The 26,267-nt window shown below is 36.9% G+C and overlaps 1 pseudogene; it reads left to right on the forward strand.

The window, feature by feature from the left end:
• The window catches only part of LOC125244376, a 326,898-nt pseudogene that overhangs the window by 5,287 nt on the left and 295,344 nt on the right, over positions 1-26,267 (forward strand).

Raw genomic sequence — 26,267 nt, forward strand, 5'->3', positions numbered from 1 at the left:
TTTATCTATTTCCGTCTATAGATTTCAATTACAGTAAATATCTTTAAAGGCCGTTTTCTCAAAATGAATTTGAGATGAAAGTGAAAGGGCATCTGAAAATTTAATTATTTAAATTTCTTTATTAGGACACATATAACAATTTTTTTCCCAACACAGGACTTATTTTTTTATTTTAAAGGGATAGTTCACCCCCAAAAATGAAAATTGGCTGTTCATTTTCTCACCCTCAGGTCATCCAAGATTCATATAATGTTAGTGTATTTTTACGTAAAGTGTGGTTCTACCAAACGTACATTTACTTACGTTTCCATACACAATGAAACATGTGCAATATTGACAGCATTAAAATGTAAATTTGAACAACTTAACAGACGTACAAATGTTTATTTATGAATATTAAAATCATGGCATTAATGTTTTGATTCTATTGCATTCAGTTTCATATGAATGACGTTTTCAGTTGCATTTATTAAATGCAGTTTACTCTTCTATTTATGAAATGCTAACAATCGCTCTTCATGACTTCTGCTGCAAGCATGTTAAACAAGATTACACTATAAAACCTTAAAATGAATAACATTTCTGTAATCGCTTAAAGGATTAGTTCACTTTCAAAAAAACTTTTCCTGATAATTTACTCACCCCCATGTCATCCAAGATGTTCAAGTCTTTCTTTCTTCAGTGGAAAAGAAATTAAGGTTTTTGATGAAAACATTCCAGGATTTTTCTCCTTATAGTGGACTTCAGTGGCCTCCAAATGGTTGAAGGTCAAAATTACAGTTTCAGTGCAGCTTCAAAGGGCTTTAAACGATACCAGACGAGGAATAAGAGTCTAGAGAAACCATCACTCATCTTCTAAAAAAATTTAAATGTTTATACTTTATAAACACAAATGATCGCCTTCCAAGTGCTTCCGCCAAAACTGCATTTCTTCAACAAGCTTACGCTGTATGTCCTACACCTTCCCTATTCTACTTACGAAACGAACGCAGCACCAGTTAGATTTTTTTCGGAGCACTGTGAATCAGTGTATCGAATAATGATTCGGATCGCATGTCAAACTGCCAACAGCTGAAATCACGTGACTTTGGTGCTCCGAACAGCTGATTCGATACACTGATTCATAACGCTCCGAAGCTTCCTGAAGCAGTGTTTTGAAATCGGCCATCACTATATAAGTCGTTATTTTGTTTTTTTTGGCGCACCAAAAATATTCTCGTCACTTTATAATATTAATATTGAACCACTGTACTCACATGAACTGATTTAAATATGTTTTTAGTACCTTTATGGATCTTGAGAGAGGAAATGTCATTGCTCCCTATGCAGGCCTCACGGAGCTATCAGATTTCAACTAAAATATCTTAATTTGTGTTTGAAGATTAACGAAGCTCTTACGGGTGTGAAACGGCATGAGGGTGAGTAATTAATGACAGAATTTACATTTTTGGGTGAACTAACCCTTTAAGTGTAAATATGAAAATAAATGTATTACATTTACTGGCAGTAGGTGGCAGTAAATATTAAGCTGGGCACACATTTAATGACTATCTAAAACATTCTAAGACTGTGCTCACCATACAGCGATTGTTTCCTGCGACTGAAGCAGATTTATTTACTTACACATGGAATTTAAACACCAACTGTAATCGCAGACTGAACGCAACTGGCTCTGACTGGAGCCATCAACGCGATCCGTCCTAAGTATCAATTTACATTCATAATCGGCCTTACAATCGTTCAGTGTGCATGGGGCTTTAATGTGCGAGTCATTCATCAGTCGTTCAAAACGCAAATTCATTCAGGAATCACACAGTTCTGGTGTGTTTTCACAAAAACAGACATTATTGTGTCTAATGTTAAATCACTAAATATCAACTTGTTTATTGGACTTAAATAAGAGTAATCACATTTTTAATCATGCCAATACGCAGAAACAGGAGTATACTCATGTGATATTAAAATAACTTGCTGAGATCGACGGTGTTACCAGTGTTCAGCCGCAGCACCGGTTATATCACTTCAACACTTAACTTGCCCACAGTGACCGTGGCACCGCCCACACCATAGTTTTGATTTTTATAGTAATAAAAATAATTTAGTTCAGTTAGGCCACATTCACACAGCAGCAGAATATGGTTGTCAATTAAATAAATAAATAAATAAATCAAACAAATATGCTAAATAATTTTCAAATAAAAAATCTAAAAAATAAAAAAACATGCTAACAAAAAATATAATTTTATTTCTTTAATCTGCATGTGACCATTCAGTTACAGAACTGAACGAGAGTCGCAGGACAGTCAGCTGCAGCAGTCAGATTTCACCTCACTTCACCCATTTCGTCTCACCTTTGACTGATAAGATGATGGAGGAAGACTTGGTGTCAAAGCGAAATGTAAAAGCGCATATTTAAGCGAGTTTGTCATTGTAGCCTACTGTTTTGTTGTGTTTTCCCATCACTTTTACATTTCGCTTTGCAACCAAATCTTCACCCATCCACTATTCAAGCAATTGCGGTCTCCAAATTGCCGCTATACTTCAAAAGTAAAAGTAAAACACGGGCATTCATAACATTGTGTTTGTTTCTATTCATTTTTGGTGACATTTTTGCCCTCAAGCTCCCGTTAATTTCCAACCTTGCTTATGTTAATCCAAATGTAGTATTTCCTGTTAATTTGGCTGAAACATCAGCAGCATGATGCACAAGTGTAGCCTGATGTTAATCCGTCACGCATGTCTTTTGCACTTGCTCTGCTGACTGAAGCAGCCTCTTTGAATGAAGGCATGAAAAGCAGCCGATTGCGGTACGAAACATAACTCTTGTTCAGTGTAGATGCATTTTTAGGAGGTGTACTTTTTGTTCCAATTGTATTATAGTTCTATTCATAAGAATTGATTGGGTCACTTGCACCAGTGCGGCTAAACAAGTTTTCACACTCGCACACAGTTATTTTCAGGTGCAAATGGGAGCGAAATGGGGCAACTGTAGAGCCCTGAGATGTGGAGATTGAAGAAACATTCAGAGTGAAACATGAAGAAACTGAGGAACAAACCAGTTGGTTTCATTCTTAAAGCTGAACTCAGTCATTGATCCTTATTAAAATGTCTAGAGCTACAGAAATGAATGATATGTCCTAATTAAAGAGTGTTTATTTGACACAGAGTGGGTCGCTTATGTGGACAGACATGTTGAAATCACATAACCAGAGAAATACTAGTGTTGCCTTCAAGTGAACCTGAGAACGAACGTTTTAAGGTGTGCAAATATTTTCAGGGAAACGTACATTTCAGTTATCAATAAGATTTAGACTTCCAATTCAACCCAAAAGCAATACAACGAGAATAAATGCTGTCCACTCATACAGTATACAGACACTGGGTTGTAAACTATAGCAGTATTTTATTGCCGAAAATACAATTTAATTATCTAAAAAGTTTAATTTTTAATCAAATGCAATTGAGTGATTTTTGAAGGATTTTTTTTTAGATCAGTTTTACCATGTGTTTAGTCATCTTTCCTACTTTTCATGTTGCTTATATGATGATGGGTGATAATCTAATTTTTAAGAATAAAAATGACACAAAAATAAAATAAGGAAATTTTATTGGCAAATACAGAAACCAGAAACCAAGAGTTACAAGTATCATGGATCATGCAGATTAGTGACAAAACATTTTACAATACATATGCGTAAAATGTAGATGTTCAAAAACTCATTTCACTGATTATGAAAAAATATGGGATTTTAAATTCAACACACAGTTTAGAGTAAAATGATTTCAGTGTTTTTTTAGTTTTAATCAGGGAGAAGCTTGAAATCGGCATGCTCGTGTTCTGAGCTGTAATATGGACATCAGTCTACTGAAAACAAGCTGAAAATTTGCTTTTAGATTTGATGTGCTATATATATTTTCAACTTTTAATTACAACCCAACACCATTCTTATATTTGGAATACAATTCATGTTTTGTGAAATAACCCTGTGATAGTTTGACCCTCTACATGTTTAAACCCCAAACACACACAGATTACTTATCATCATGCAAACTGAAGTGACTACAGCTAAATTTAATAGTACTTCTAGTAGGGCTGGACGATTAATCGAAAAGTAATCGAAACCGAAATTCAGAACCTCTAACAAACGTAATTTTCCTATGTCGGTCATTTCGTTTTTTTAATCCTGTTAATACTTCCCCCTTAAAAACATACTACAGCGTGTGTAGCCACGTGACTCCGCCTCGTCCAGTCTGCTGCATGGAATCAACACGGAGGTGAACGGCGAGTCAACACTGACGGAGCGCGAGAGATGAGCTTTGCGTCTTCACTAAACTTTGTCAGTTGTAACGTTAGGTGTTTTACGTTTTGCCAGTTTGGACCGTGCTCGCGCAGCTGCATTGTGGCACTCACACTCACACAAACAGTAGCTGCGCAAAACGTGAAGATCGCGCGCACAGAGAGGAACGCAGAAGTTGTCAGTGATTTATTACTAAAGAAGCTTAGAAACTTAAAATTATTATAGCATATATTTTTCTACTTTTGAAGTAACCATTTACAGCCCACAGCTTCACAATTAATAGAGAGACAGTATGGAGAGGTGGGTAGAGTATCCAAAAACTGTACTCAAGTAAAAGTACAAGTACTTATAGAAAAATTTACTCAAAAATCTACTCTAGTAGCTAGTTATTTTGTAACTAATATATATATATATATATATATATATATATATATATACACACATATCAATACATAGCATGTTATTATTTAGATAGATATTTAAATTATCATAATTAGATAACTTTGCAACAAACACAGAAGAGACAAGCATTAATTCTGGCATCTGTAGCCCAAATATCACTGCATGTCCTTTGCTTTGTATAATAATACAGCTACATTTAAAAGAAGAGAGAAAACTCTTTACATGTGCTCGCGCTCATAACCGCTGAACATCACACAAACAATGATCAAGTGCACATTGACGGATCTTCTTCTATCTGTTCTCCAAAATGTAATCAAATGTATATTTCAGCAGGCGCGTGTAAACTGCTTAACTGTGTCTATGCAAAGGCGTTAATTTTCAAGATGAACAGGTCGCCGGCGCCGCCACTGTGCAACCGCGGGTGTTCATTTCTCTGAACAATGGTAGCTTATTTAATGTATAAATTAAGATATATGTCCATAAAAACGGTAAAGAAATGCTACATGCTGCTATCGTGGTGTAATAATCTGCTTGGTTGTAAAATGTTGGCTAATGGATTTGCTATTAATTTACTGTAGGTCGACTGCCACTTCATCAACGCTCCGAGTGAAAATGAGAACCCACCTCAAGCCCCGTTCACACCGCCAGCGACAAGCAGCGACAAAGCGACAGGATCCCATTCATTTCAATGGAGCGCTGGCGACTTCCGACGACAAGAGCGACAGTGACCGTTGGCAACAGAATGTAGGCGTGTCAAGCGACGGGAGACACGTGACAAAAGTTCAGATTTTTCAACTTTATGCAAATCGGATTTCGCAAGCGACAAGGCTCTGGAGCTCACGTCACTGTCTGGAGTGTAGGACAGACAGACAGGACATAGTTCAGGAGCGATTTCACTGTTTTATATGATTTGACTGTACATACATGGATATAATAAAATGATGCGTGGAAAAGAAACTGTCGGCAGTCTCGTGAGTTTGATTCATACATTGATAGTTTGTGTGTTGTTAATTATATGATGCTGTGAGCAGTTTAGCACTGCTGCAGTTCATATTACAGTTTCCCCTGCATCGTGCTGATTATTAGGGACAAGAAAATTGATTATTTGTCAAATTCGAATGACGTTTTAGTATTTTTTGACAATATGAGTGAGTTTAATTTGTTGATAGAATGATCGTTAATCTAGTTAATTATTTAATGCACCGAGCTCTGCAGTCACAACACTCTACAACAGCAGAGTGTTACGTTTAATTATTTTAAACCTAATTCCTAGTCAATTTAGAATGATTTCTTAGTTTTATATATCATTTGTGATCGCATTTTCTATAGATATGATCAGATGTGCAGTCTACCAATGACATTAGAGCGAAAGCACTAGGAACGCCCACAAGCAGCTTCACAGTAGGAGACTAGCGACATGCAGCGAAAAAGTCGCTTTCGGTGTGAACGGGGCTTCAGACGATTCAGTGCGTGCAGAACTGAACAAATCATTCAAACTGATTCGGGAACCAATTTAGACAGTTTTGCCAACTTGTTTGATCAAGACTTTGAACAGAATCGACTCAAAAGAGTGATTCATTTGTGAATGGGGCATCGTTCATGAAAAAAGAGACAGCGCGCATGGAATAAACTACGCATTTCTTAACATGTACAGTATTGCATTAAAATAAAGTAACGAGAGGAACGTCGCCCATTGTAGCGAAGTAAAAGTACAGATTTTTCATTAGAAATGTACTCAAGTTAAAGTAAAAGTACCCACGTTTAAATCTACTCTAAAAAGTACAAATTTTCCAAAAAACTACTCAAGTACATGTAACGAAGTAAATGTACTTCGTTACTACCCACCTCTGACTAATTCACACACGCAATCGCTCTCATTACTGGTACTGTGCTAATATATCTGTATCTGATTCACAACAAGCAGGAATCTGAAAGAAATGTTACAAAATATAGATAAAATAACTTGTGAAAGTGAGCTATGATGTCATATCTCTCTTTCAATAGAAAAAAAAATATCCCATCTTTAATAGTCAAGCACAGTACAAACCTTGTAAGTGAACTATGAGGGCAAAAAAACCCCCAAAATAATCGTTTATTAATCGCAATCAATGTAAATGTTCAATTAATCAAGGTTTTAGGTCATAAGATTCAAGATTTTAGGTCATAATCGTCCAGCCCTAAGTTCTAGACATTTTTACTGATTTTGAGTTTAAATGCTCTTATTCTATTGCTGCTTTCTAGAAATAAATGCTTAAAAATTACTAAAATTGTCTACCAACAGAACAATACAATATAACTTGCTTTTTTTTCTTCTTTTTTTTTTGCTGCAGTGAATGAGATTTCAATGGCAGAGATCAATCATTTCTTACTGTTTGTAGTACTACTTATTATCATCTTACCATCACCATATAAATCATGAAGCTCTGAAGAAAACATGTTCATTAACATTAGACATTTTTACTTTAATTCCTGCAGAAGCTGGCTGTACTCTGCAGTCTTGGTGTCCTCATGCAGGTCCCAATTCACCCACTCATCCAGACGCTCACGCTGCTTCTGATCCAGGATTCCCATGCGGCTGTACTCCAACACCAGGTTTCGGTATCCTGCTTTGTAGTAGCCTCGGATGCCTTCATCGGACAAAATGCGACACTGAGACGAAATGCTTTCACCTGAAATTACACACAAGAATGTAATTAAGTGCAGAAACATGACAGCTCTTTTACTCTTAAACTATCAGTTGTGTTAAATTTAATATCTTGTTGTATTTAAAGTCTCATGTTGTGTTTAATGTCATGTTCATTGTGTACTGCCACCTTGTCTTCCTCTAATTTTTGCACCACATGTTGAGTATGTTCACTGCTCTCTGTGACTTCTGTAATGTTTCACCAAGGATTTAGAAACAGCTATTTCATTCTTCTGTATCAAAAACTCTTTAATCTCTCTGATCTAATCGGTCAAAGATTACGTTTTCGCCATATAAACTGCTCCATTATCGTGTCTCCTGAAAACACCCTGATAACTCACAGTATGTGTTGGAGGGTAGATGTGTTTTGCAAGATTAACACCTCATAGTTTCTTACCTAGAGCTTCTCTGAGCTTTTGTGAGGTAAGAGGATGGTTCAGAATCATGCAGCGTTTCAGCAGAAGCTCCACATCTCCATTAATCATGGTGTCTGCTAGAAGTTTCCTGTATAAAAAAAACAGAAATGTTAAAAGCATATTTAGGGCCAAAGGCTGAAGGCCCTATTGTTTTCTTTAGGATTCTTTATTATTATTAGGGCCCAAGCCACTCAGGCGCAGGGCCCTTTTGTTTTTCTAAGGATAATTTTTTTTCTGTCATCCGGGGCTTTTGGGGGCCTTAACATGCTCAAAAACAAAAATTGGCACACACATTGGAATCTGTGGCCATTAGGATGCCGCAAAGGATGAGACCCAGGCGTGGCAGGGGGGCTCGACAGCGCCCCCTTGAATTGTGTCCGAAATCTTGGTCCATATATCAAACACTTGGTACATATATAGACCTCATTGGGCCTAATAACTTTTATGCTTTAAGTTATATGCCAGCTCAACAGGAAGTCAGCTATTATGGGTTGTTTGAAAAAAACGCATGCTCTGGAATTTGATATACGCCTCCTAGGCCAGCAGTTCCCAACCACATTCCTGGAGGCCCACCAACACTACACATTTTGCATGTCTCCTTTGTCTGACACACCCATTTTAGATCTTTGAGTCACTACTAATGAGCTGATAACCCTAATCAGGTGTGTTTGAATGAGGAGACATGCAAAATGTGCAGTGTTGGTGTGCCTCCAGGAATATGGTTGGGAACCGCTGTCCTAGGCTATTAATCCGATCACCACCAAACTCTCCTGAAGTCAAGACATTGAGGATGTATAATTGCGAGCCGATTTTTGATATCTCGAACGGCTTGGCCGTGGCGAGGCAACAAATTTATAGTGAGAAAAGGGAAACATGCATACATTGATTGATGTTTATGAAACTTCAGCTGTGTGCTCATTGTAGGAAGCCGATCACATGGATGTGACTATTGTGAGTCAAAGTTATAGTGCCACCAACTGGCAGCAGGAAGTGTGTTATTTTCAAAATGCTTTAAGGTCACCCTCTAATTTTTGCCCAATTTGCTGTTTGTGTGTGCTTACCCATTTTTTGATGAACTTATAGAAATATTGAACTTCAAATGATAACTTCACACTCATTTGAAATTGAACCATGACATTATATCACTATTTGGACAAGACTACTTTTCAAATGTCATTTGAGTTACAATTATTATTACCAACACCTGTGATTTCATGTTCTGATTCATGCAGGACTTAAATCTTTGTTTTGTTTTGTTTTTACAAAGGAGAGTGCGTGTTTTCTCGACATGGGTGTTATAGAAAGTCATGTGCTGTGTTTGCAAACATCATGTACAACGCATGTCTTTAAATTCATTATTTATTGATATAATTCAAATTTATAAAAAATCACTATTTAAGTAAATTTCACTTGATTTTTATAAGTGTCTGTTTAAAATAAACTTGCATAAGTGAGCAGAAAAATGTAGACATGTACTTTACTATTACCTGAGACTGATATTAAAATCATCTTTGCAGGTTCTGTGATTTGGCTCTATTTATTAATTTTTAGGGCCCAAGCCACTAATAGCGCAGGGCCCTCTTGATCCCCTAAGGATTATTATTATTAGGGCCAAAGCCAAAGGCTGAAGGCCCTATTGTTTTCTTTAGGATTATTATTATTATTATTTTTATTTTTATTTTTATTTTTTTTTCTAAGTTTTTGGGGTTTTTGGGGCCCTTAACATGCTCAAAAACTCTTGAAAATTGGCACACACATTGGAATCCGTGGCCATCAGGGCCAGGCAGAAGCTGGTACCCGGGCATGGCAGGAGGGCTCGACAGCGCCCCCTTGAATGGGGCCCGAAAACGTGGTCTATATATCAAACACACTTGCACATACAAGTATAAAACTTGGTACACATATAGACCTAATCGGGCTGAACAACTTTCGTACTCTAAGTTATATGTCACCTCAACAGGAAGTCGGCTATTATGGGTTGTTTGAAAAATGCATGCTCTGGAATTTGATATACTCCTCCTAGGCAATTAATCCGATCGCCACCAAACTCGGTCAGCATGAAGTCAAGACATTGATAAAAATTGAGAGCGGATTTTTGATATCTTGAATGGTTTGGCCGTGGCGAGGCAACTAATTTATGGCAAGAAAAGGGAAACTGGAAGTGTGTTATAACTTATAACTATATAACTATATCTTAAATATTGTTTCCATGGCAACACGTCAAACTTTTATAATATTGTTGGGCATTGTTGAGGCTCTTAACATGCTTCAAATTGGATGAAACTCAACACACACATCAATATTATCATACAGTAGGCATGGGCAAAGCCTTAGAAATGGGCGGGGAGCAGGGGCTCTACAGCGCCACCTTTTGACAAAAGTGGGGGGGTTAGTTTAACCTACAGTCACCAAACTCGGTACACTTATTGTTCTTATTAAAGGCGCTCTAAGCGATTTGATGCGTTTTTAGGCCCAATTTTTTTTTTTGTCACATACCGCAAACATCTCCTCACTATGCGCTAGCTGCCTGTCCCCTGAACACACTGTAAAAAAACGCGGTCTCTGTAGTCGCCACAAGCTCCGAAAACTGCAATAAAAATAAACTGGTGCAGCCTGGACCACTTAACATAATAAACATGCTCCAGCCAATAACCGAAAAGCAGCGTCAATACGCAAGCTACTTACATTTTAAATGCGCGTTCATGACTGTTTCAGGAAGCTGTTTTGTTTGACAACACTTCAAACGTCAACAGGAAGTTACTCCGCTCAGAATCACTTAGAGCGCCTTTAAGCCGGACAACTTTCTTATTTACAGTCATTAGCTCTGACCAACAGAAAGTCAGTTATTTTGGTTTGAATGTGGATTTTTTTAATAAACAGGCTCTGAATTTTAAACTACTACTTCTAGGGGCTTTATTTAATTCAGACCAAACATTTTTTACGATGGTGCTAAGACATAATAATGGATATCTTAAATGGTGTTGCCATGGTGATAGATTGAAGTAATGTCAAAAAAGGAAACGGAATGACTCATATTTTCTATAAAAAACACTATACACAATTAATTTGTATATAGAATAATACAAATGTTTGAAATAAACACATTTTATTCATTTTTTTTTCCATTCAAAAAGCATATGTTAGTTAAAAATAGGCAGATTAATTATATTTGAAAAATTGATAAATGTCATAGCATATACCTATTTTTAAACAGGGTTGGATAAATCACGCACTGGATCAATAGTTGATATATATAGAACAATGATTGTGTTTGTATTATACTGTTTGTGCAGGTATATTTAAAAATTTATCAAAGACTACTTTATGTCACAATTAAGATGTTTTTTTTTGGTTGTTTGTTTAAAATTATCTCAGTCTGTCTCAGTCTCTCTCTCTCTCTCTCTCTCTCTCTCTCTCTCTTTCCGTGTGTGCGCATGCGCTGAGTGAGTGAGGAGCGTGGATGGGGAGTGAGTGACGCCGGTGTGTTGTTGGGAGATGAAGGATGTTTCTTTAAAATCCCCCAAAAAAGAAAGTTGATGGAATGCAAGGCTACTGATAAACAAGCAAAAAGAACAGATAGTATTCATATGAGCCAGACCGACACAGAGAGTGAAAGTGACATTTCAGAGTGTAGTGTCACTGCTAGTCTGCCCCAAAGTGTTTTTTCTAGCCGATCATATCCACCTGTTTCTGCGGGGCGCTACTGTAAAAGAGAACGTGGGTACAACTTCCGGTGAGGCAGCGGAAGCAGCCTACCAATGGTATTTTGTGTGCTAATTAGCGAAGAGGCTAAGTGTTTTTTGGATCATTGTTTACTTTGTAAAGTTGCAAATCTTTATGAGAGATGTCCTTACGGTGCTCAGGGACAACATCTCAGTTTACTACATTATTAGTTAATAATATCACAATACAATAAACGGTTTTCATGCCCTTAATTGCTCTTTACTTTACTGACCTTCCACAAAAGTGCTGCTGCATGACTAGAGCATCCTGACCCTGCAATACATGAACAACCCGCTGTCTGTACTTCACCTGTCACTGATGCTAGCACCAAAGCCTTATGATGTGATATTATTGACTCCTAACGTGTCGTGCGTGCCAGAGCCAGTCGCGTTTCCACTGTCATGTATGCGATGCTAAAGGATACTTATGTTAACCATTGCGATAATAAATACACACGTTTATGGAAAATATCAGAGACTGCTTGAGGAACGAAGACAATTCTTATGTGATTATAATCATGTATTTAATTGGTTTAATGTTTTATCTGTCTCTTCCCTGTGCCTGTTGATTCCTGACAAATGCATATCTTTCACAGATTCACACACTCCGGTTAACTCGTATAACTCATAACTCCTGTTGTCTTCTCATGAGCTCCCTCTGTTGCTCTGGCTGAAAGGATCAGGATAGATAGACGGAGAGATCGCGCAAACATCCTCGGATAGCAATCATCGCATAATTTAGAGGAAAATAAATAGAAATGCTCAGAAAAGTGACGTAAACATAGGGTATGTTATCAATATATTTCTAAATATGTAAGCCTTTGGATTTAAAAGCCTTGGTGGAGTTGTTTTTTGCGTTCTTGTGATCGCAAATAAATGGAAGCAGGCGCAACTGAATAGGTCAGTGTTTTCTTTTCATGTCTATATAAATATCAGTTAGATTTAGCATGATTGATGTGCACTCGACATAAATTAATAAATTACTATTACTGTAACATTTTTTATTGTAAAACATTGTTCAAATATTGATGCCGGAATCTTAAATCTTTAAGTAAAAAACAAACGTTCGCAAGTTTGGATCGTTAAATCTTGAATTACTGTCAACTGTTGAATGAATGAGTGTCACGTCTAGCTTGTTTACTTCGAACCGGAAGACACTCCCACGTTTGACGCAAGGCCTCATGGGGCGTAGGAAACTTGTGGATACAGTTGGTGACATTAAGTCTTTCTTGAAAGTGACGAAAAATCTGAAAAAGGTAAAAATAGAAGAGTATTTTCCAGACATTGTACAGTTTATTGAAAAGGTAAAGATTTTCAGAAGTGAAAGTTGTTTCACTAATCAAGAGGTTTACCGTCTGAAGAAAATTCTTACAAAGTTAAGTAGTCAGTCAGGTGTGTCCAGCGAAAACAGCCAGAATGGATAGTTTGATGCATCTTTTGTGTTTTTTTTTTTTTTGTTTCTTTTGTTCTTTTCTTTTTTTCTTAATGGGCGAAATAAATCTTGCTTCTTTGAATGCTAATGGAGCAAGAGATTTTAAGAAAAGAGCTCAAGTATATGAATTAATGAAACAAAAGAAAATTGATGTATTGTTTATACAAGAGACTCATAGCGATGCATCTAATGCTGTGGAATGGGCCAAGGAATTTGATGGGTTAGTGATTTTAAGCCATTATACCTCTTTGAGTGGTGGAGTTGCTGTTTTATTTTCAAAGAATTTTACCCCATATTCCTATAATGTTGAAGAAATAACTAAAGGAAGAGTGTTGAAAGTTAAAGCTGTATTTGAAAATAGCTCTTTTGTTTTTATTTGTGCATATGCTCCAACTATGGCAATTGAAAGAATGACTTTTTTGAACACTTTGGATGATGTTTTAAATGATTGTAGCAATGATGATTTCTTAATGTTAGGAGGAGATTTTAATTGCACTGAAAATTATATGGACCGAAATCATGTTGAACAACATATGCAATCAAGGAAGAGGTTAATTCAAATGATAAAGTCTCATAGCATTACGGATATATGGAGAAATTTCCATGGTTCACAGAGACAGTACACTTGGGCTCATGCTCATGATAATCAGATATCTTTGGCAAGGCTTGATCGATTCTATGGTTTTAAGCATCAATTAAGCATGTTTAGAGAATGTTCAATACTTCCTGTATGTTTTTCTGATCATAATTTGATAAAATGTGTTGTGGCAAAAAATGATGTAAAATCAAAAAGCGCCTATTGGCATTTTAATAATAATCTGTTGTGTGATTCTCTATTTAGAGAAGTTTTTAAAGAGTTCTGGACAAATGCTAAAATCATGAAATCTTCATTTTTAACATTACAGCAATGGTGGGATTTTGTGAAGGTACAAATAAAACAATTGTGTTTGCAATATACTCACAACGCCACAAGAGATATTAATAGCTCAATTAATGTGTTGGAAGAGGATTTAATGAAGTTACAAGAGTTAGCGGAGTCCAGAAAAGATGCAACCTATATGAAGAACATAAAAAAGAAAAAGAATGTATTAGCTGATATGCTGGGTTTGACAACGAGAGGGGCTATAATTAGATCTCGTTTTCAAAATGCAGAATTAATGGATGCTCCTTCAAAATTCTTTTTCAGTTTAGAAAAAAAGAATGGTCAGAAAAAACGTATTCATGCCTTGCGGTCTGAAAAGGGGGATTTTTTGACTAACCCCTTAGATATCAGAAAAAGAGCTGTACAGTTTTATAAGGATTTGTACAAAAGTGAAATTTCAGGTGAACAAGATGGTAATTTTGTTTTTTTTGAAAATTTACCACAGATTACTAAAGATGCTAATGAGAAAATTAGTAAAACCTTGAGCTTAGATGAACTTGAAAAGGCACTTTAAAAAATGGAAAATGGAAGAGCACCAGGTATTGATGGTTTCACGGTTGAATTTTATAAATCTTTTTGGGCAGAAGTGGGTCCAGAATTAGTATCTGTTTTTAATGAGAGTATGGTAAATGGACAATTGCCCAGAAGTTGCCGGAGAGCAATCATTACTTTATTGTCAAAAAAAGGAGATTTAAATGAAATAAAAAACTGGAGACCTGTAAGTTTATTATGTAATGATTATAAAATACTGTCTAAAGCCTTAGCAATTAGACTTGGTGAAGTCATTGAATCTATTATTCATCCAGATCAGTCATATTGTGTACCAGGAAGAAGAATCTTTGTTAATGTCTCCTTTATTAGAGACATTTTAGATTGTGGAAGACTTTTTGATTTGGATTTTGGGCTCATATCAATTGATCAAGAGAAGGCTTTTGATAGAATTGAATATATGTATTTATGGAGTGTTTTAGAAGCTTTTGGTTTTAGTTCTGATTTCATTTCAATGATAAAAGTTATGTACTGTGGCGTTGAGAGTATATTAAAGATTAATGGTGACTTATGCTCTCCATTCAGGGTATATAGGGGTGTCAGACAAGGTTGTGCACTGTCAGGCATGTTATAAACCTTAGCCATAGAACCCCTGTTAAATAAATTAAGAAATGATGTGCATGGTTTATATATGCCAAATTGTGAAAATACTTTTAAGTTATCAGCGTATGCTGATGATGTCATTATAATAATCAGTGAACCCAATGATGTCAATGTGATGTTAAAGATTTTAGATGATTTTAAAGCTCTTTCTTCTGCAAAGGTTAACTGGAAAAAGAATGAAGCCATTTTAGTTGGAAAATGGTTGAATGGCGAACCAAGGCTTCCTGATGGTCTAAAATGGTCCAGAGATGGTTTTAAATATCTTGGTGTTTTTTTAGGAAATGAAAGTGTTGTAAAACAGAATTTTGAGGGTACTGTTGAAAAAGTAAAAGGGCGACTGGATAAGTGGAGGTTTTTACTTCCTAAAATGTCTTATAAAGGAGGTATTCTGATTATTAATAATCTAGTGGCCTCTGCACTTTGGCACCGTTTAGCCTGCATAGATCCTCCAGCTGATGTTCTGATGAAAATCCAGTCAATTTTAATTGATTTTTTCTGGGACAAATTGCACTGGGTGCCAAAAAGTGTTTTGTATTTGCCAAAAGATGAAGGAGGGCTTGGTTTGGTACACTTGCAGAGCAGAACGGCTGCGTTTCGTCTGCAGTATGTTCAAAGACTTTTAAGGTGCTCTGCAGAGTCAAGTTGGATGAGCGCAGCTTGTGCAATTCTTCGACGTATTGAAGGCTTGGGACTAGACAAAGCTTTATTTTGGTTGGACCCTCAAAGATTAAAACTCTGTGATTCTCCAATTTTTTATCGTGACCTGTTTAAAGTCTGGTCTTTATTTAAGACAAATAGGGAAAGTAATACTTCCCTCTTTTGGTTATTACAGGAGCCATTGATTTTTGGCTCACGACTGGACCTATGAAGAGAGATGTCTTTTGCCATACCAGAAAGGACTTTGCGTAATGCCCAGCTGATAACAATCGATCATCTGCATCAAATAGCTGCAACTGCTTTTAAAAATGTGACTGTGATTGCTGAGCGTTTAGAAATCAAATCATGCCGCATAGTGGCGAAAGCACTTGAAAAATGGAGATCAGCCCTTACTGGAGAAGAAACAGAGTTGTTGGATCAGTACTCGAACGGGTCTATTAATTTTGACTGTAAAGACCCTTTTCCAAACTTGAGTATAACCCCCATTTTGGGTGAGTGTAATGGTATGCTGTTGAATAATAAAGAATTTATGTTTGTGGGTTCAAATTCTGTATGTGGCAAGGATTTGTATGCAAGTTGTGTAAAAGCCTTTAATAAGAAATCTTTGAACAATAGGTGTGACACTCCATGGCGAAGCATACTTAAGCTTGATGTCAATGAGAAACCAGAATGGAGAGCTTTGTACAAGTCACCATTGGTCAAAAAAACTGGGGATTGACAGTGGAGAGTGTTGCATGGTGCCATCGCTGTTAATGCATTTGTTTCTGTGATAAATTCTGAAATCATTGAAAATTGTCCTTTTTGTTTGCATAGAGACTCTTTTTCATGCTTTCATGCACTGTGAGAGGTTAAAACCTTTATTTGATATCCTAAAGAGGATTTTTAATCTTTTTGATGTGACCTTTACAATGAAAATATTTATTTGTGGTTTTAGATATGTGAAAAAACGTCGACAAAAGTCTCAAGTGTTGAACTTCTTATTAGGTCAAGCAAAAATGGCTATTTATGCTACAAGAAAAGAAAAAGTTGAGCAAAATGTTTGTAGTAGCTTAGAAGTTGTTTTTGTTAAATTAGTAAAATCTAGGATTTTTATTGATTATCATTATTATAGATTAATGCATGATCTTGTATCCTTTGAAGCAATTTGGTGTTTAAGTGGAATTCTTTTTGAAATTGTTGAAGAAGAGTTGTATTTTTCTTTTTTGTTGAGATGATTTTTATTGAATTTTAATATTTAATTAGTGTTTGGTCATTTGCTGTATTGGGTTTTGGCATACAATTGTAATAAAAGGGGTTTTGAAAATCAAAATCTCTCTCTCTCTCTCTCTCTCTCTCTCTCTCTCTCCTCCCTCATACTACCTCAGGTTCATTCGGGTGTGTTTGTGTGTGGGTCTCTGTCTGTGTCACTGTCTGCAGGGCTGGAAATGGCTGAGATTCACTGGGGGGACTCTATATGGGAAGGAATTTTTTTATATATATATACTTTCAATGACTTTTCAGATGTATTTAAATATAAAATATTATACAATTATATAATATGTTAACATTAATCGAGCCTATTTCATGTTTCCTCCAAACAATATTTTCTTAATTATCAAACGTCAATGAACAACATTTATGAATTGTGTGTGGCACAAACATGTTAATTCAACAGAATCTTTGCTGATTTTCAACTGCTGATTTTTACTCAATAAACTGCAAGATTCTGAAAAATTGAGAATCACATTTTTTTTAAAGTGTTCACAATTCTCCCATGATTCTGAACAGACCACTAAAAAAAAAAAAAGTAATTTACTGATTCTGACATCATGTTAGTTGCTGCAGTCTATTTACAAAAACATTAATTATTTTGAATGAATTTTTTTTTATAAAAATCAGTTTGAATAAATGATTCAATGACTCAATTATAAAGATGTCACTTGTTTCATAGATGAATCAACATTTTTGAACAATTCTTTGTAATGAATGTATCAATGACAAATATATTAACAATCATCACATAATATAACTTTCTTGTTTTTCACTAGATTACTTAACCTATTGCATAGTATTACTAAACGGAACGATTTATTACTTGTAATCTACCAGCGAAATCACCTAGTGTCAGCCATAGCCCGCTAGCCTGCTAGCTACCGTCTATTTTTTCCTCTAAACTAACCTTCCTTGTCGATCTAATGGCGGATTTATCCGATGTATATTATTCTGATCTGTCCTCGCCAGATCGGGAAGCTGTGGAGACTTTGCTGCCCGGCATTCAGAGATCCACCGTGAGGTACAGCGTCCCGCACATCACCCTTGCCCCAGGCACCGGCAAGCGACCGAGACATCCAGCTAGCGAGTCCCGTGAGCGATGCAGTTTCTCGGACGGCGTACAAAAACACGGTCAGTCATGTCCGACGATTATCATGTGTACTAAATGCAACATGTACAGCTTAGCTCTTTCTGTCAGCAGTGAGACTTACACATGTGATAAATGCAGGGATATTGTCAGGCTGACAGAGAGAATCTCAGAATTAGAGACACGCATCCAAACTTTAATTGAGGATAGTGAGAATGAAAGGGCCTTAGTTACTGCTTTGGATGCGACTAGCCTAGTAAACACTGCACATTCGGTTCCGGTTGTAGAAGCCACGCAGCAGGCTAACTGGGTGACTGTGAGGCGGCATAATGGCAAGAACAAACCCCACTCTTCCGTTCCGATTAGAACATCAAACAGGTTCCCCCCACTCAGTGACGCACCCACTGAGAATCCTGTTGAAAGTGCCCTAGTTATTGGCGATTCTATTACACGGAACGTGAAAATAGAGACACCAGCCACCATAGTCACATGTTTGCCGGGGGCCAGAGCACCTGACATCAAAGCAAATTTAAAAGTGCTGGCTAATGCTAAACGTAAATATTCTAAAATCATTATCCACGTCGGCACAAATGATGTTCGACTTCGCCAGTCGGAGATCACTAAAACTAACATTAAAGAGGTGTGTGAACTCGCAAATTCAATGTCAGCAGAAGTAATTTGTTCTGGCCCTCTTCCTGTTCGTCGGAGTGATGAGATAGTTAACAGGTTATCATCACTCAATGGCTGGCTGTCTAAGTGGTGTCCGCAGAATAATATAGGTTTCATAGATAATTGGAAAAGCTTTTGGGGCAGACCTGATCTGTTGAAAAGAGATGGTATTCATCCATCCCGGGATGGTGCTGCTCTTCTATCTAGAAATTTGGCAAATAGTCTTAGAGCTGAAACATGACAAACCAGGGCCCAGATCAGGACGCAGACAAACTGGCTAAACCGACCGTCTGCTAGCCGCCTCACGTCACAGAACTCAGATAATTCACAGCACATAGAAACTCTTTCACCTAGATATTATCACATAGAGACTGTGTCTGTACCTCGAACTAGTAAATACAAAAAACTTCCGAAACCTTTTAAGGGTAAAAATTTAATTGATGTTCAAAAAATGAAAATCACAGATAAATCAGATAAACAAATGATAAAGCTTGGGTTACTGAATATTAGATCTATTTCTTCAAAAGCACTTATTGTAAATGAAATTATCACAGACAATAAACTAGACTTGCTGTGTTTGACAGAAACCTGGCTAAAACCAGACGATTACATTATTTTAAATGAATCTAGTCCTCAAGGTTATGACTATCGACACAATCCTCGACAGAAAGGCAAAGGGAGAGGTGTTGCTGTAATTTATAGTAATATATTCAGAATCATTCAAAAGAATTTCAAATCTAATTCCTTTGAAGTGATGGTGCTTTATGTAACATTATGTAAGTTGACATTTGTGCTGGCTACTGTATACAGGCCACCAGGGCACCATACTGACTTTATCAAAGAATTTGCTGATTTTCTATCAGAGTTAGTACTGGCTGCGGATAAAGTCCTTGTTGTTGGTGATTTTAATATCCATGTAGATAATAATAAAGACGCATTTGGATTGGCATTTGCAGACATTTTAAACTCTATTGGAGTTAGACAACACGTGTCAGGACCCACTCATCGTCGTAATCATACCTTAGATCTAATACTGTCGCATGGAATTGATATTGATGCTGTTGAAATTCTACCGCAGAGCGATGACATATCAGATCATTATTTAGTCTCGTGTATAATACAGTTAGCCAAGGCTACAAAACCACCACCCAGCCATAAATATGGTAGAACCATCACTTCTACCACTAAAGATTGCTTTATAAATAATCTCCCCGAGCAGTTTCATCGCCTTAGTATACCTGACAACTTAGAAGAACTCGATGCTGCAACAGAAACTATTGGCTCTCTCTTTTCCAGCACATTAGATGCAGTCGCTCCTTTACGTCTAAAGAAGATTAAGGAAACTAATCCAACGCCGTGGTATAATGAGCACACTCGGGCTCTAAAACGAGCTGTGAGAAAAGCTGAACGTAGTTGGAAGAAAACAAAACTAGAAGTTTTTCGCCTTTCGTGGAAAGAAAAAATGATTGAGTACAGAACGGCTATAAGAAATGCTAGATCTACTTATTTTTCAAATCTCTTAATAGAAAACAAACATACTCCTAGGTACTTATTTGACACAGTGGCTAAATTAACTAGAAACAGAGATTCAACTGCTGACATTTCCAAAGAGCACAGCAGTAATGACTTTATGAACTTCTTTACTTGCAAGATTGACAATATTAGAGAGAAAATTATAAACATGCAACCGTCTACAGTTTCGTTTCAGACAGTGCACTGTAGTGTCCCTGAGGTAAAACTAGAATCATTCGCCGCTATAGGAGAGGAAGAATTATCTAAACTTATCAAATCATCAAAATCAACAACATGTATGTTAGACCCAATGCCGACTAAACTACTGAAAGAAATGCTTCCAGAGGTCGTAGGTCAACTTCTTGATATAATTAATTCATCCTTAACTCTAGGATACGTGCCAAAAACTTTTAAGCAGGCTATTATTAAACCTCTTATTAAAAAACCTCAATTAGATCCGAGAGATTTAGTAAATTATAGGCCAATCTCAAATCTACCTTTTCTGTCAAAGATACTAGAAAAGGCAGTTTCAACACAACTGTGCTCCTTTTTAGAAAGAAATGGAATCTGTGAAGATTTCCAGTCAGGATTTAGACCATACCATAGTACTGAGACTGCTCTCGTTAGAGTTACAAACGATCTACTCTTATCATCCGATCGTGGCTGTATTTCTCTATTAGTGTTATTAGATCTCAGTGCTGCTTTTGACACTATCGATCACAACATTCTTTTAAAAAGACTTGAAAACTATATTGGCATTAGTGGAATTGCTTTGGCATGGTTCAAATCTTACTTATCTGACCGTTATCAGTCTGTAGTAGTTAATGAAGAGATGTCGTATCGATCACAAGTTCAATATGGAGTACCACAAGGCTCAGTACTAGGACCGTTGCTTTTCACTCTGTACATGCTGCCCTTAGGAGAGATAATTAGGAAGCATGGTGTTAGTTTTCATTGCTACGCTGACGATACTCAGCTCTATATTTCCTCGCGCCCTGACGAAACCTACAAATTCACAAAACTAACAGAATGCATAGCTGACATTAAAAACTGGATGACAAGAAATTTCTTATTATTAAATTCAGAAAAAACTGATATCCTAATCTTTGGACCAAAAACTTCCTCACGTAAAAACCTTGAATACTCTCTAACGCTTGACGGGTGCTCCATTAAATCTTCGTCCTCAGTTAGGAACCTGGGTGTGCTCTTTGATACCAATCTTTCATTTGAAAGTCATGTTTCTAGTATCTGTAAAACCGCCTTCTTCCATCTAAAAAATATATCTAAATTACGACATATGCTCTCAATGACAAATGCGGAACAGTTGGTTCATGCATTCATGACCTCAAGACTAGATTACTGTAACGCTCTACTGGGTGGTTGTTCTGCTCGGCTTTTAAACAGACTACAGTTGGTCCAAAATGCGGCAGCTAGAGTTCTTACTAGAACCAGAAAGTATGACCATATTAGCCCAGTTCTGTCAACATTACATTGGCTCCCTATTAAACATCGTATAGATTTTAAAATCTTGCTACTTACTTATAAAGCTCTAAATGGTTTAGCTCCCCAATATCTAAGCGAGCTCTTGGTGCATTATAGTCCTTCACGTCTATTGCGATCTCAGAATTCAGGCCAGTTGATAATACCCAGAATATCAAAATCAACTGAAGGCGGCAGATCCTTTTCCTATTTAGCACCTAAACTCTGGAACAATCTTCCTAGCATTGTTCGGGAAGCAGACACACTCTGTCAGTTTAAATCTAGACTAAAAACACATCTCTTTGCTCTTGCATACACATAACACATTATCAATACATTGACATTTTTCAAATCCGTTAAAGGATTGTTACGCTGCAATAATTAGGTCGGCCGGAACCGAGAACATTTCCTATAACACTAGATATACCTGTACATCAGAATAAGAATGGCATCTACGCTAATATCTGTCTCTCTGCTTATCCTGAGGTTTGCCGGGTGCTGGATCCAGGCCGTATCCAGATCAGATGGAGAACCTGTGTCTGGACCTGACTACAACGTAGCCCAGGAGACAATGGGCCTACAGATCCAGTTCTGGCTGCATCTATAATTCAGATTTTTAATCTCCGTATCCGCTTACATATATTTATATATAATCTATTTTTAATCTCTATAATAAAAATGTATAATTCAGATTTTGATCTCCATATCCATTTACATATATTATATATATCTTCCAAGGGGGTTTTTTCCCTCCTAGGACTTTTTTCCCAGTGTTAACACGCTGGGTTTTTCTCCTAGGGGGTTTTTTCCACCCCTGGGAGTCAGCCGACATTGGCTTAATGTAGCACCATCTTGTATATGTTACATATTACCACGCTTGCTTGTACAGCTTATTTATAACCACTTCTCTTTTTTCTGTGCTTCTAACATGTAAAGCTGCTTTGAAACAATTACCAATTGTAAAAAGCGCTATATAAATAAATTTGACTTGACTTGACTTATGAAAAAGTAGTTCTTGTAATTGTTTAACCATAGCATTTGTTACAATAAGGATATAATTACAGCTAGACCATTGATGGCTCCTCATTGCATGCTTAGGGAAATGTTAACTTTTTTTCTCTCTCTTTTTTTTTTTTTTTTTTTTTAAATCTATTGCCTTAATAGATTATATATTATAAATTCTTGAACAAGTTAGTTAAAATGTACCACAATAAATACAATAGAACGTGATAAATTCTAGGAAAAGTGGTCATGAAGTTTAAAAAGCTTGCAAGATCATCGTCATGTTTTCCCCTCTTTTCATCAGTCTTTTTAGTGGCTGTTTTTAGATCATGATGACTTTCTCCATAACGTTTTACTACATTATCAATAGAATTCAAATGAAACCCATTTGTGGGTGAACGCGCCTGCGGTGATTCGCGTGCGGTGCACCACTCATGCTTATAAAAGCTCCGAACTAGGGCTGGGCGATATATCGCATGCGATTGTCACGCGCATTTCGTCAGTAAAGCCGGTTCCCTGATTACCGCTAAATCGCCATCACCTGCTTTCAAATGGAGCGGCATTTAATAGACAGAGCCGTAGATCACTGATAAGCTTCGCAATATCGCGTTCATTATCGCAGATGAATCGCCTTCGATAATGAACGCAATATTGCGTAGCTTATCAGTGAACTATGGCTCTGTTTATTAAATGCCGCTTAATTTGAAAGCAGGTGATGGCGATTTAGCGGCAATCAGGGAACCGGCTTTACTGACGAAATGCGCGTGACAATCGCATGCGATATATCGCCCAGCCCTACTCCGAACGCGCGATTTATACAATTAATTAACAGCCTGATTCTATGTTTCGGTGTGGTGGTGGTTAGAGTACCGGCAACATGGGAGAAGTGCCGGTACGTAAGACAAAGCGTGGGTACGCTACAGATTAAAGAAGTGCCGGTGCGTACCGGCCCACTTCGAACACTGAGTAGATTGCGTGGGTGTTTGAATCCAGATTGCGATCTTTTTATGATTAATCATATTTTTGCGCTGAATCGGTTTCGTTTTAGTCTGAGTGAATAAATACAGAAATTATTTCATTTCTATAAAAAAAAATTGAACCAATTTGAACCGGAACGCCGCCCCCCCCTTGAAATTCACTCCGGGGACGCCATCCCCCCGCGTTACCCCCCATTTCCACCCCTGACTGTCTGTATATCTCTCTATCCCTGTGTAGAGAGCGTATGTGTGCATTAAAATCGTATTTTTTTCTAAATGTTGTTTGAGTTAGTTATTTTTTTACAATTACAGTTAGAATTTTTAAATTAATTATTTATTGATACAATTCAAATTAATTAAAAACCCCTGTTTCAGTAAAATTTCACATGATTATAAAAGTGGCTGTTTAAAATAAACTTGCATAAGTGAGCAGAAAAATCTAGACATGTACCTTATTATTACCTGAGACTGACATTAAAATTGTCTTTGCAGGTTCTGTGATTTGGCTCTATTTATTAATTTTTTCATTTTATTTTTTATCTTATACCACACATATTAAAATTAAATGAAAGCATGTTTTTGGTGCATAAGATTGGTGCACAAACAACAGCTCAGGGAGGTCAAAAAACACATGAAGAGAAGTGTTAGGATTATACAACATAAGCAATCACAGACATTCGCATTAAGGCTGGATTGTTTTTTTCAGAGCACTGTGGAGTTTGCACAAACAACAGTATGTAATTTCTATAGGGGTTGTCTGAGAAAAACACAGACTAGTTATCATCCTAATCAGACTATGTCAGATTAGGATGATATTCTGCACTCATTTGAAACTGACCTATGATATTCTATGGCATGAACTTCATCTCAATTTAAATGATCTCATGGATGTGGCTGTTGTGGTTTGTGATCATAGGAGCATCAGCTGCTGCAGTAAATGTGGTTTGATATTGACATAGTCATTTTATGTTTAACTGTTTTAAATGCCCATTGCCAACCGTGCACAGTTTCCCTGAAGCCACTGGGGTGGCGGTGCCAGCGGGCTTTGGCCCGTCATCGCTGCTTGGAGCTATATTTAACCTTTGCAATGCTGTACCTAAAATATTCAATGTTAAATACTGCTCAAAAATTCCTGTAGTGTTCATTGTAATTATGTATAATTGTTTTAAACGTGTCTGTGAATGTTACCTGGCCATCTGTGAGCGGCTGCTTGGGCCTGTAGTTAAAGCTCGTCTGTGATCTTGTCCCAGAACCTCCATGGCAATCAGGTTCAATCCATTGTTGTCAGTCTTTATGCTGCTGATCAGTTTATAAAGCTTTGGGTTTTTATTTTTAATCTCACTCACTGAGTTTGAGTTTTCTATGAACGTCTGAGCCAGTCTGATGGAGTCCTTCGGTGGAATATGGCTTGTGTTGAGCGTTCCTTTGTTGTTCTCACTGGACCTCCGAGCACTTTGAACACTGTCCAGAGAGAATGACCGTTAGTGACAATGTATGTATGGGATGTACAAATGACACACCTGGCTATCTATAGGGGAAAGTGGGGTGAGTTGTGCCAGTTTTTTCTCAAAGTGACTTTAAAGTGAGGCCATGACAGTAATGCCTTCAACTTAAGTATGTACATTTCAGGATGTGGTGCATCCCTGAGAACAATAATTTTGGATCTGAAATAAATTGTTTCAGTATTATATCTTTTTGGAAAAAAGTGGTCTCGAGGCACAATTTGCCCCTGGTGCGGGGTAAGTTGTGCCTTTGGGGAGAATACGTAGGGGTAAATTGTGCCAGTCATTTCTCAAGTAAAACAGAACATTTTAATGTTTTGAACTGTAATGCTATATGAAAGCAAGACAAATTCAATACAAAATTAAGGCTTTGGCAATAGATGCCTGTTGACATACATAGAACGCTGTCTGTCAATTATGTAACGTATAAGAATACACTGCGTTCCAAATTATTATGCAAGTGACATATCAGTAAGATTTCAGTAGAATAAACATTCATATTTTAGTTTTTCTAAGAAAATGTTTGTTTGTTTGTTTATTTATCCATGTCTTTTTAGATAACTGGTATCAATCTCAGACAAAATAATTTGCCAGGTCTATGGAAACCCTACTTAGAGGTTGTTCCACATTATTAAGCAAGTCACAGTTCTCATGCAATATGGGGAGGAAGAAAGATCTTTCTGAAGATGAAAATACCTGTTTGCTGCTCAACACTGGCTTTTCTTTATAGCTGCCCTTTTAAATACAATTAATTTTTTTGACAGGAACTTTCATTAATAAGCCTTCATCTGATGAAGTTCTGCTGTGCTCTAAATCACTCACAAATCTTATGATAATTTGATAATCTCCATTCAGTTTTCACACAATATTAGTTGTTTTTATGCCTTTTGCACAACATTGGACCATTTCATGGTTTTCATCTTCGGAAAGTGCATTTTATAAGTGCGTGGCATGATGGGTTCCGGTCTAAAATCAAGAATGTCACATAGTTTAACTGCTAAAATGTAAGAGTACAATGTACAATTACAAATTAATAATATGTTGAAAATAATCATAAGTGGGGGTGAGTTGTGCCACTGGCACAATTTAACCCAGGCTCTTTGG

Source organism: Megalobrama amblycephala, linkage group LG14 (assembly GCF_018812025.1).
Source record: "Megalobrama amblycephala isolate DHTTF-2021 linkage group LG14, ASM1881202v1, whole genome shotgun sequence".
Classification (NCBI taxonomy): Eukaryota; Metazoa; Chordata; class Actinopteri; order Cypriniformes; family Xenocyprididae; genus Megalobrama; species Megalobrama amblycephala.